At 43.5% G+C, this 10,000-nt stretch overlaps 26 non-coding genes and 2 pseudogenes across 26 annotated transcripts; all 28 read right to left on the bottom strand.

The window, feature by feature from the left end:
• Positions 1–115: 115 nt before the first annotated feature.
• On the bottom strand, positions 116–234 carry LOC145874395 (5S ribosomal RNA). Its single transcript, XR_014390031.1, has one exon. It is a non-coding gene; the product is annotated as a 5S ribosomal RNA (ribosomal RNA).
• Positions 235–373: 139 nt separating this feature from the next.
• On the bottom strand, positions 374–492 carry LOC145874394 (5S ribosomal RNA). Its single transcript, XR_014390030.1, has one exon. It is a non-coding gene; the product is annotated as a 5S ribosomal RNA (ribosomal RNA).
• Positions 493–901: 409 nt separating this feature from the next.
• Positions 902–1,020, bottom strand: LOC145870440 (5S ribosomal RNA). The gene has a single exon (XR_014386436.1). It is a non-coding gene; the product is annotated as a 5S ribosomal RNA (ribosomal RNA).
• Positions 1,021–1,159: 139 nt separating this feature from the next.
• LOC145874393 (5S ribosomal RNA) lies at positions 1,160–1,278 on the bottom strand. Its single transcript, XR_014390029.1, has one exon. It is a non-coding gene; the product is annotated as a 5S ribosomal RNA (ribosomal RNA).
• A 139-nt stretch (positions 1,279–1,417) lies between these two features.
• On the bottom strand, positions 1,418–1,536 carry LOC145869929 (5S ribosomal RNA). Its single transcript, XR_014385925.1, has one exon. It is a non-coding gene; the product is annotated as a 5S ribosomal RNA (ribosomal RNA).
• Positions 1,537–1,675: 139 nt separating this feature from the next.
• Positions 1,676–1,794, bottom strand: LOC145872846 (5S ribosomal RNA). Its single transcript, XR_014388477.1, has one exon. It is a non-coding gene; the product is annotated as a 5S ribosomal RNA (ribosomal RNA).
• Positions 1,795–1,933: 139 nt separating this feature from the next.
• LOC145874392 (5S ribosomal RNA) lies at positions 1,934–2,052 on the bottom strand. The gene has a single exon (XR_014390028.1). It is a non-coding gene; the product is annotated as a 5S ribosomal RNA (ribosomal RNA).
• Positions 2,053–2,461: 409 nt separating this feature from the next.
• LOC145869450 (5S ribosomal RNA) lies at positions 2,462–2,580 on the bottom strand. Its single transcript, XR_014385446.1, has one exon. It is a non-coding gene; the product is annotated as a 5S ribosomal RNA (ribosomal RNA).
• Positions 2,581–2,719: 139 nt separating this feature from the next.
• LOC145868029 (5S ribosomal RNA) lies at positions 2,720–2,838 on the bottom strand. Its single transcript, XR_014384022.1, has one exon. It is a non-coding gene; the product is annotated as a 5S ribosomal RNA (ribosomal RNA).
• Positions 2,839–2,977: 139 nt separating this feature from the next.
• Positions 2,978–3,096, bottom strand: LOC145874390 (5S ribosomal RNA). Its single transcript, XR_014390026.1, has one exon. It is a non-coding gene; the product is annotated as a 5S ribosomal RNA (ribosomal RNA).
• A 139-nt stretch (positions 3,097–3,235) lies between these two features.
• On the bottom strand, positions 3,236–3,354 carry LOC145872033 (5S ribosomal RNA). Its single transcript, XR_014387665.1, has one exon. It is a non-coding gene; the product is annotated as a 5S ribosomal RNA (ribosomal RNA).
• A 139-nt stretch (positions 3,355–3,493) lies between these two features.
• Positions 3,494–3,612, bottom strand: LOC145872686 (5S ribosomal RNA). Its single transcript, XR_014388318.1, has one exon. It is a non-coding gene; the product is annotated as a 5S ribosomal RNA (ribosomal RNA).
• Positions 3,613–4,021: 409 nt separating this feature from the next.
• LOC145870805 (uncharacterized) lies at positions 4,022–4,140 on the bottom strand (annotated as a pseudogene).
• A 409-nt stretch (positions 4,141–4,549) lies between these two features.
• Positions 4,550–4,668, bottom strand: LOC145869666 (5S ribosomal RNA). The gene has a single exon (XR_014385662.1). It is a non-coding gene; the product is annotated as a 5S ribosomal RNA (ribosomal RNA).
• A 409-nt stretch (positions 4,669–5,077) lies between these two features.
• Positions 5,078–5,196, bottom strand: LOC145874389 (5S ribosomal RNA). The gene has a single exon (XR_014390025.1). It is a non-coding gene; the product is annotated as a 5S ribosomal RNA (ribosomal RNA).
• Positions 5,197–5,335: 139 nt separating this feature from the next.
• Positions 5,336–5,454, bottom strand: LOC145874388 (5S ribosomal RNA). Its single transcript, XR_014390024.1, has one exon. It is a non-coding gene; the product is annotated as a 5S ribosomal RNA (ribosomal RNA).
• Positions 5,455–5,863: 409 nt separating this feature from the next.
• On the bottom strand, positions 5,864–5,982 carry LOC145870439 (5S ribosomal RNA). The gene has a single exon (XR_014386435.1). It is a non-coding gene; the product is annotated as a 5S ribosomal RNA (ribosomal RNA).
• A 139-nt stretch (positions 5,983–6,121) lies between these two features.
• Positions 6,122–6,240, bottom strand: LOC145874387 (5S ribosomal RNA). The gene has a single exon (XR_014390023.1). It is a non-coding gene; the product is annotated as a 5S ribosomal RNA (ribosomal RNA).
• A 139-nt stretch (positions 6,241–6,379) lies between these two features.
• LOC145874386 (5S ribosomal RNA) lies at positions 6,380–6,498 on the bottom strand. The gene has a single exon (XR_014390022.1). It is a non-coding gene; the product is annotated as a 5S ribosomal RNA (ribosomal RNA).
• A 139-nt stretch (positions 6,499–6,637) lies between these two features.
• LOC145870928 (uncharacterized) lies at positions 6,638–6,746 on the bottom strand (annotated as a pseudogene).
• Positions 6,747–7,155: 409 nt separating this feature from the next.
• Positions 7,156–7,274, bottom strand: LOC145875182 (5S ribosomal RNA). The gene has a single exon (XR_014390816.1). It is a non-coding gene; the product is annotated as a 5S ribosomal RNA (ribosomal RNA).
• Positions 7,275–7,413: 139 nt separating this feature from the next.
• LOC145868606 (5S ribosomal RNA) lies at positions 7,414–7,532 on the bottom strand. Its single transcript, XR_014384602.1, has one exon. It is a non-coding gene; the product is annotated as a 5S ribosomal RNA (ribosomal RNA).
• Positions 7,533–7,671: 139 nt separating this feature from the next.
• Positions 7,672–7,790, bottom strand: LOC145872835 (5S ribosomal RNA). The gene has a single exon (XR_014388466.1). It is a non-coding gene; the product is annotated as a 5S ribosomal RNA (ribosomal RNA).
• A 409-nt stretch (positions 7,791–8,199) lies between these two features.
• LOC145869449 (5S ribosomal RNA) lies at positions 8,200–8,318 on the bottom strand. The gene has a single exon (XR_014385445.1). It is a non-coding gene; the product is annotated as a 5S ribosomal RNA (ribosomal RNA).
• A 409-nt stretch (positions 8,319–8,727) lies between these two features.
• LOC145874385 (5S ribosomal RNA) lies at positions 8,728–8,846 on the bottom strand. The gene has a single exon (XR_014390021.1). It is a non-coding gene; the product is annotated as a 5S ribosomal RNA (ribosomal RNA).
• Positions 8,847–9,255: 409 nt separating this feature from the next.
• Positions 9,256–9,374, bottom strand: LOC145874384 (5S ribosomal RNA). Its single transcript, XR_014390020.1, has one exon. It is a non-coding gene; the product is annotated as a 5S ribosomal RNA (ribosomal RNA).
• A 139-nt stretch (positions 9,375–9,513) lies between these two features.
• LOC145871345 (5S ribosomal RNA) lies at positions 9,514–9,632 on the bottom strand. The gene has a single exon (XR_014386976.1). It is a non-coding gene; the product is annotated as a 5S ribosomal RNA (ribosomal RNA).
• A 139-nt stretch (positions 9,633–9,771) lies between these two features.
• Positions 9,772–9,890, bottom strand: LOC145867492 (5S ribosomal RNA). The gene has a single exon (XR_014383485.1). It is a non-coding gene; the product is annotated as a 5S ribosomal RNA (ribosomal RNA).
• Between the last annotated feature and the right edge of the window lie 110 nt (positions 9,891–10,000).

The following is a 10,000-nucleotide window of genomic DNA, read 5'->3' as shown; positions in this document are numbered from 1 at the left end:
TATATAGTCAAAGTGAGTCTGATAAAACAGACATTTGGTCAATTCATCATTAAATGCTTAATACAAGGCAGTGTTGCTGATGAAATAGTGCAAGAGCACACCCTCGTGGACAAAATGCTTACAGCACCTGGTATTCCCAGGCGGTCTCCCATCCAAGTACTAACCAGGCCCGACCCTGCTTAGCTTCCGAGATCAGACGAGATCGGGCGTACCCAGGCTGGTATGGCCGTAAGCGAGAAACAATCTCTTGCTACAACATATATAGTCAAAGTGAGTCTGATAAAACAGACATTTAGTCAATTCATCATTAAATGCTTAATACAAGGCAGTGTTGCTGATGAAATAGTGCAAGAGCACACCCTCGTGGACAAAATGCTTACAGCACCTGGTATTCCCAGGCGGTCTCCCATCCAAGTACTAACCAGGCCCGACCCTGCTTAGCTTCCGAGATCAGACGAGATCGGGCGTACCCAGGCTGGTATGGCCGTAAGCGAGAAACAATCTCTTGCTACAACATATATAGTCAAAGTGAGTGTGATAAACAGACATTGCATTTTCACCAATTAGATAAGCAGCTTGAACTTTGTGTCACTGAAAAAGTAGAAGAAATTACAAACACTGTTCCCATCACTTTTTAGCACAGGTAGTTGGATAAAATACAAACTTTATTTCCTTTCATCATTTGAACAGGGCAAAGGAGCACAAAGCACACACAAGCTGCATTCAGCAACAATATTCTTGTTTGTCTTATAAATACAAGGCAGATGCTAATTGAAAACACAAGGAAATTTGATCCTATTAAAAAGGCAGGAAGCTGCATTTAGTCAATTCATCATTAAATGCTTACTACAAGGCAGTGTTGCTGATGAAATAGTGCAGGGGCACACCCTCGTGGACAAAATGCTTACAGCACCTGGTATTCCCAGGCTGTCTCCCATCCAAGCACTAACCAGGCCCGACCCTGCTTAGCTTCCGAGATCAGACGAGATCGGGCGTACCCAGGCTGGTATGGCCGTAAGCGAGAAACAATCTCTTGCTACAACATATATAGTCAAAGTGAGTCTGATAAAACAGACATTTGGTCAATTCATCATTAAATGCTTAATACAAGGCAGTGTTGCTGATGAAATAGTGCAAGAGCACACCCTCGTGGACAAAATGCTTACAGCACCTGGTATTCCCAGGCGGTCTCCCATCCAAGTACTAACCAGGCCCGACCCTGCTTAGCTTCCGAGATCAGACGAGATCGGGCGTACCCAGGCTGGTATGGCCGTAAGCGAGAAACAATCTCTTGCTACAACATATATAGTCAAAGTGAGTCTGATAAAACAGACATTTAGTCAATTCATCATTAAATGCTTAATACAAGGCAGTGTTGCTGATGAAATAGTGCAAGAGCACACCCTCGTGGACAAAATGCTTACAGCACCTGGTATTCCCAGGCGGTCTCCCATCCAAGTACTAACCAGGCCCGACCCTGCATAGCTTCCAAGATCAGACGAGATCGGGCGTACCCAGGCTGGTATGGCCGTAAGCGAGAAACAATCTCTTGCTACAACATATATAGTCAAAGTGAATCTGATAAAACAGACATTTAGTCAATTCATCATTAAATGCTTAATACAAGGCAGTGTTGCTGATGAAATAGTGCAAGAGCACACTCTCGTGGACAAAATGCTTACAGCACCTGGTATTCCCAGGCGGTCTCCCATCCAAGTACTAACCAGGCCCGACCCTGCTTAGCTTCCGAGATCAGACGAGATCGGGCGTACTCAGGCTGGTATGGCCGTAAGCGAGAAACAATCTCTTGCTACAACATATATAGTCAAAGTGAGTCTGATAAAACAGAAATTTAGTCAATTCATCATTAAATGCTTAATACAAGGCAGTGTTGCTGATGAAATAGTGCAAGAGCACACCCTCGTGGACAAAATGCTTACAGCACCTGGTATTCCCAGGCGGTCTCCCATCCAAGTACTAACCAGGCCCGACCCTGCTTAGCTTCCGAGATCAGACGAGATCGGGCGTACCCAGGCTGGTATGGCCGTAAGCGAGAAACAATCTCTTGCTACAACATATATAGTCAAAGTGAGTGTGATAAACAGACATTGCATTTTCACCAATTAGATAAGCAGCTTGAACTTTGTGTCACTGAAAAAGTAGAAGAAATTACAAACACTGTTCCCATCACTTTTTAGCACAGGTAGTTGGATAAAATACAAACTTTATTTCCTTTCATCATTTGAACAGGGCAAAGGAGCACAAAGCACACACAAGCTGCATTCAGCAACAATATTCTTGTTTGTCTTATAAATACAAGGCAGATGCTAATTGAAAACACAAGGAAATTTGATCCTATTAAAAAGGCAGGAAGCTGCATTTAGTCAATTCATCATTAAATGCTTACTACAAGGCAGTGTTGCTGATGAAATAGTGCAGGGGCACACCCTCGTGGACAAAATGCTTACAGCACCTGGTATTCCCAGGCTGTCTCCCATCCAAGTACTAACCAGGCCCGACCCTGCTTAGCTTCCGAGATCAGACGAGATCGGGCGTACCCAGGCTGGTATGGCCGTAAGCGAGAAACAATCTCTTGCTACAACATATATAGTCAAAGTGAGTCTGATAAAACAGACATTTGGTCAATTCATCATTAAATGCTTAATACAAGGCAGTGTTGCTGATGAAATAGTGCAAGAGCACACCCTCGTGGACAAAATGCTTACAGCACCTGGTATTCCCAGGCGGTCTCCCATCCAAGTACTAACCAGGACCGACCCTGCTTAGCTTCCGAGATCAGACGAGATCGGGCGTACCCAGGCTGGTATGGCCGTAAGCGAGAAACAATCTCTTGCTACAACATATATAGTCAAAGTGAGTCTGATAAAACAGACATTTAGTCAATTCATCATTAAATGCTTAATACAAGGCAGTGTTGCTGATGAAATAGTGCAAGAGCACACCCTCGTGGACAAAATGCTTACAGCACCTGGTATTCCCAGGCGGTCTCCCATCCAAGTACTAACCAGGCCCGACCCTGCTTAGCTTCCGAGATCAGACGAGATCGGGCGTACCCAGGCTGGTATGGCCGTAAGCGAGAAACAATCTCTTGCTACAACATATATAGTCAAAGTGAATCTGATAAAACAGACATTTAGTCAATTCATCATTAAATGCTTAATACAAGGCAGTGTTGCTGATGAAATAGTGCAAGAGCACACCCTCGTGGACAAAATGCTTACAGCACCTGGTATTCCCAGGCGGTCACCCATCCAAGTACTAACCAGGCCCGACCCTGCTTAGCTTCCGAGATCAGACGAGATCGGGCGTACTCAGGCTGGTATGGCCGTAAGCGAGAAACAATCTCTTGCTACAACATATATAGTCAAAGTGAGTCTGATAAAACAGAAATTTAGTCAATTCATCATTAAATGCTTAATACAAGGCAGTGTTGCTGATGAAATAGTGCAAGAGCACACCCTCGTGGACAAAATGCTTACAGCACCTGGTATTCCCAGGCGGTCTCCCATCCAAGTACTAACCAGGCCCGACCCTGCTTAGCTTCCGAGATCAGACGAGATCGGGCGTAGCCAGGCTGGTATGGCCGTAAGCGAGAAACAATCTCTTGCTACAACATATATAGTCAAAGTGAGTGTGATAAACAGACATTGCATTTTCACCAATTAGATAAGCAGCTTGAACTTTGTGTCACTGAAAAAGTAGAAGAAATTATAAACACAGTTCCCATCACTTTTTCGCACAGGTAGTTGGATAAAATACAAACTTTATTTCCTTTCATCATTTGAACAGGGCAAAGGAGCACAAAGCACACACAAGCTGCATTCAGCAACAATATTCTTGTTTGTCTTATAAATACAAGGCAGATGCTAATTGAAAACACAAGGAAATTTGATCCTATTAAAAAGGCAGGAAGCTGCATTTAGTCAATTCATCATTAAATGCTTACTACAAGGCAGTGTTGCTGATGAAATAGTGCAGGGGCACACCCTCGTGGACAAAATGCTTACAGCACCTGGTATTCCCAGGCGGTCTCCCATCCAAGTACTAACCAGGCCCGACCCTACTTCGCTTCCGAAATCAGACGAGATCGGGCGTACCCAGGCTGGTATGGCCGTATGGGAGAAACAATCTCTTGCTACAACATATATAGTCAAAGTGAGTGTGATAAACAGACATTGCATTTTCACCAATTAGATAAGCAGCTTGAACTTTGTGTCACTGAAAAAGTAGAAGAAATTACAAACACTGTTCCCATCACTTTTTAGCACAGGTAGTTGGATAAAATACAAACTTTATTTCCTTTCATCATTTGAACAGGGCAAAGGAGCACAAAGCACACACAAGCTGCATTCAGCAACAATATTCTTGTTTGTCTTATAAATACAAGGCAGATGCTAATTGAAAACACAAGGAAATTTGATCCTATTAAAAAGGCAGGAAGCTGCATTTAGTCAATTCATCATTAAATGCTTACTACAAGGCAGTGTTGCTGATGAAATAGTGCAGGGGCACACCCTCGTGGACAAAATGCTTACAGCACCTGGTATTCCCAGGCGGTCTCCCATCCAAGTACTAACCAGGCCCGACCCTGCTTAGCTTCCGAGATCAGACGAGATCGGGCGTACCCAGGCTGGTATGGCCGTATGGGAGAAACAATCTCTTGCTACAACATATATAGTCAAAGTGAGTGTGATAAACAGACATTGCATTTTCACCAATTAGATAAGCAGCTTGAACTTTGTGTCACTGAAAAAGTAGAAGAAATTACAAACACTGTTCCCATCACTTTTTAGCACAGGTAGTTGGATAAAATACAAACTTTATTTCCTTTCATCATTTGAACAGGGCAAAGGAGCACAAAGCACACACAAGCTGCATTCAGCAACAATATTCTTGTTTGTCTTATAAATACAAGGCAGATGCTAATTGAAAACACAAGGAAATTTGATCCTATTAAAAAGGCAGGAAGCTGCATTTAGTCAATTCATCATTAAATGCTTACTACAAGGCAGTGTTGCTGATGAAATAGTGCAGGGGCACACCCTCGTGGACAAAATGCTTACAGCACCTGGTATTCCCAGGCGGTCTCCCATCCAAGTACTAACCAGGCCCGACCCTGCTTAGCTTCCGAGATCAGACGAGATCGGGCGTACCCAGGCTGGTATGGCCGTAAGCGAGAAACAATCTCTTGCTACAACATATATAGTCAAAGTGAGTCTGATAAAACAGAAATTTAGTCAATTCATCATTAAATGCTTAATACAAGGCAGTGTTGCTGATGAAATAGTGCAAGAGCACACCCTCGTGGACAAAATGCTTACAGCACCTGGTATTCCCAGGCGGTCTCCCATCCAAGTACTAACCAGGCCCGACCCTGCTTAGCTTCCGAGATCAGACGAGATCGGGCGTACCCAGGCTGGTATGGCCGTAAGCGAGAAACAATCTCTTGCTACAACATATATAGTCAAAGTGAGTGTGATAAACAGACATTGCATTTTCACCAATTAGATAAGCAGCTTGAACTTTGTGTCACTGAAAAAGTAGAAGAAATTACAAACACTGTTCCCATCACTTTTTAGCACAGGTAGTTGGATAAAATACAAACTTTATTTCCTTTCATCATTTGAACAGGGCAAAGGAGCACAAAGCACACACAAGCTGCATTCAGCAACAATATTCTTGTTTGTCTTATAAATACAAGGCAGATGCTAATTGAAAACACAAGGAAATTTGATCCTATTAAAAAGGCAGGAAGCTGCATTTAGTCAATTCATCATTAAATGCTTACTACAAGGCAGTGTTGCTGATGAAATAGTGCAGGGGCACACCCTCGTGGACAAAATGCTTACAGCACCTGGTATTCCCAGGCTGTCTCCCATCCAAGCACTAACCAGGCCCGACCCTGCTTAGCTTCCGAGATCAGACGAGATCGGGCGTACCCAGGCTGGTATGGCCGTAAGCGAGAAACAATCTCTTGCTACAACATATATAGTCAAAGTGAGTCTGATAAAACAGACATTTGGTCAATTCATCATTAAATGCTTAATACAAGGCAGTGTTGCTGATGAAATAGTGCAAGAGCACACCCTCGTGGACAAAATGCTTACAGCACCTGGTATTCCCAGGCGGTCTCCCATCCAAGTACTAACCAGGCCCGACCCTGCTTAGCTTCCGAGATCAGACGAGATCGGGCGTACCCAGGCTGGTATGGCCGTAAGCGAGAAACAATCTCTTGCTACAACATATATAGTCAAAGTGAGTCTGATAAAACAGACATTTAGTCAATTCATCATTAAATGCTTAATACAAGGCAGTGTTGCTGATGAAATAGTGCAAGAGCACACCCTCGTGGACAAAATGCTTACAGCACCTGGTATTCCCAGGCGGTCTCCCATCCAAGTACTAACCAGGCCCGACCCTGCTTAGCTTCCGAGATCAGACGAGATCGGGCGTACCCAGGCTGGTATGGCCGTAAGCGAGAAACAATATCTTGCTACAACATATATAGTCAAAGTGAGTCTGATAAAACAGAAATTTAGTCAATTCATCATTAAATGCTTAATACAAGGCAGTGTTGCTGATGAAATAGTGCAAGAGCACACCCTCGTGGACAAAATGCTTACAGCACCTGGTATTCCCAGGCGGTCTCCCATCCAAGTACTAACCAGGCCCGACCCTGCTTAGCTTCCGAGATCAGGCGTACCCAGGCTGGTATGGCCGTAAGCGAGAAACAATCTCTTGCTACAACATATATAGTCAAAGTGAGTGTGATAAACAGACATTGCATTTTCACCAATTAGATAAGCAGCTTGAACTTTGTGTCACTGAAAAAGTAGAAGAAATTACAAACACTGTTCCCATCACTTTTTAGCACAGGTAGTTGGATAAAATACAAACTTTATTTCCTTTCATCATTTGAACAGGGCAAAGGAGCACAAAGCACACACAAGCTGCATTCAGCAACAATATTCTTGTTTGTCTTATAAATACAAGGCAGATGCTAATTGAAAACACAAGGAAATTTGATCCTATTAAAAAGGCAGGAAGCTGCATTTAGTCAATTCATCATTAAATGCTTACTACAAGGCAGTGTTGCTGATGAAATAGTGCAGGGGCACACCCTCGTGGACAAAATGCTTACAGCACCTGGTATTCCCAGGCGGTCTCCCATCCAAGTACTAACCAGGCCCGACCCTGCTTCGCTTCCGAGATCAGACGAGATCGGGCGTACCCAGGCTGGTATGGCCGTAAGCGAGAAACAATCTCTTGCTACAACATATATAGTCAAAGTGAGTCTGATAAAACAGACATTTAGTCAATTCATCATTAAATGCTTAATACAAGGCAGTGTTGCTGATGAAATAGTGCAAGAGCACACCCTCGTGGACAAAATGCTTACAGCACATGGTATTCCCAGGCGGTCTCCCATCCAAGTACTAACCAGGCCCGACCCTGCTTAGCTTCCGAGATCAGACGAGATCGGGCGTACCCAGGCTGGTATGGCCGTAAGCGAGAAACAATCTCTTGCTACAACATATATAGTCAAAGTGAGTCTGATAAAACAGACATTTAGTCAATTCATCATTAAATGCTTAATACAAGGCAGTGTTGCTGATGAAATAGTGCAAGAGCACACCCTCGTGGACAAAATGCTTACAGCACCTGGTATTCCCAGGCGGTCTCCCATCCAAGTACTAACCAGGCCCGACCCTGCTTAGCTTCCGAGATCAGACGAGATCGGGCGTACTCAGGCTGGTATGGCCGTAAGCGAGAAACAATCTCTTGCTACAACATATATAGTCAAAGTGAGTGTGATAAACAGACATTGCATTTTCACCAATTAGATAAGCAGCTTGAACTTTGTGTCACTGAAAAAGTAGAAGAAATTACAAACACTGTTCCCATCACTTTTTAGCACAGGTAGTTGGATAAAATACAAACTTTATTTCCTTTCATCATTTGAACAGGGAAAAGGAGCACAAAGCACACACAAGCTGCATTCAGCAACAATATTCTTGTTTGTCTTATAAATACAAGGCAGATGCTAATTGAAAACACAAGGAAATTTGATCCTATTAAAAAGGCAGGAAGCTGCATTTAGTCAATTCATCATTAAATGCTTACTACAAGGCAGTGTTGCTGATGAAATAGTGCAGGGGCACACCCTCGTGGACAAAATGCTTACAGCACCTGGTATTCCCAGGCTGTCTCCCATCCAAGTACTAACCAGGCCCGACCCTGCTTAGCTTCCGAGATCAGACGAGATCGGGCGTACCCAGGCTGGTATGGCCGTAAGCGAGAAAAAATCTCTTGCTACAACATATATAGTCAAAGTGAGTGTGATAAACAGACATTGCATTTTCACCAATTAGATAAGCAGCTTGAACTTTGTGTCACTGAAAAAGTAGAAGAAATTACAAACACTGTTCCCATCACTTTTTAGCACAGGTAGTTGGATAAAATACAAACTTTATTTCCTTTCATCATTTGAACAGGGCAAAGGAGCACAAAGCACACACAAGCTGCATTCAGCAACAATATTCTTGTTTGTCTTATAAATACAAGGCAGATGCTAATTGAAAACACAAGGAAATTTGATCCTATTAAAAAGGCAGGAAGCTGCATTTAGTCAATTCATCATTAAATGCTTACTACAAGGCAGTGTTGCTGATGAAATAGTGCAGGGGCACACCCTCGTGGACAAAATGCTTACAGCACCTGGTATTCCCAGGCGGTCTCCCATCCAAGTACTAACCAGGCCCGACCCTGCTTAGCTTCCGAGATCAGACGAGATCGGGCGTACCCAGGCTGGTATGGCCGTAAGCGAGAAACAATCTCTTGCTACAACATATATAGTCAAAGTGAGTGTGATAAACAGACATTGCATTTTCACCAATTAGATAAGCAGCTTGAACTTTGTGTCACTGAAAAAGTAGAAGAAATTACAAACACTGTTCCCATCACTTTTTAGCACAGGTAGTTGGATAAAATACAAACTTTATTTCCTTTCATCATTTGAACAGGGCAAAGGAGCACAAAGCACACACAAGCTGCATTCAGCAACAATATTCTTGTTTGTCTTATAAATACAAGGCAGATGCTAATCGAAAACACAAGGAAATTTGATCCTATTAAAAAGGCAGGAAGCTGCATTTAGTCAATTCATCATTAAATGCTTACTACAAGGCAGTGTTGCTGATGAAATAGTGCAGGGGCACACCCTCGTGGACAAAATGCTTACAGCACCTGGTATTCCCAGGCGGTCTCCCATCCAAGTACTAACCAGGCCCGACCCTGCTTAGCTTCCGAGATCAGACGAGATCGGGCGTACCCAGGCTGGTATGGCCGTAAGCGAGAAACAATCTCTTGCTACAACATATATAGTCAAAGTGAATCTGATAAAACAGACATTTAGTCAATTCATCATTAAATGCTTAATACAAGGCAGTGTTGCTGATGAAATAGTGCAAGAGCACACCCTCGTGGACAAAATGCTTACAGCACCTGGTATTCCCAGGCGGTCTCCCATCCAAGTACTAACCAGGCCCGACCCTGCTTAGCTTCCGAGATCAGATGAGATCGGGCGTACTCAGGCTGGTATGGCCGTAAGCGAGAAACAATCTCTTGCTACAACATATATAGTCAAAGTGAGTCTGATAAAACAGAAATTTAGTCAATTCATCATTAAATGCTTAATACAAGGCAGTGTTGCTGATGAAATAGTGCAAGAGCACACCCTCGTGGACAAAATGCATACAGCACCTGGTATTCCCAGGCGGTCTCCCATCCAAGTACTAACCAGGCCCGACCCTGCTTAGCTTCCGAGATCAGACGAGATCGGGCGTACCCAGGCTGGTATGGCCGTAAGCGAGAAACAATCTCTTGCTACAACATATATAGTCAAAGTGAGTGTGATAAACAGACATTGCATTTTCACCAATTAGATAAGCAGCTTGAACTTTGTGTCACTGAAAAAGTA

Source organism: Salmo salar, unplaced genomic scaffold, assembly GCF_965601325.2.
Source record: "Salmo salar unplaced genomic scaffold, fSalSal1 ptg000293l, whole genome shotgun sequence".
In the NCBI taxonomy this organism is placed as follows: Eukaryota; Metazoa; Chordata; class Actinopteri; order Salmoniformes; family Salmonidae; genus Salmo; species Salmo salar.
Note: the sequence above shows the minus strand (reverse complement) of the source record. Positions and strands in the feature narration are given on the sequence as shown.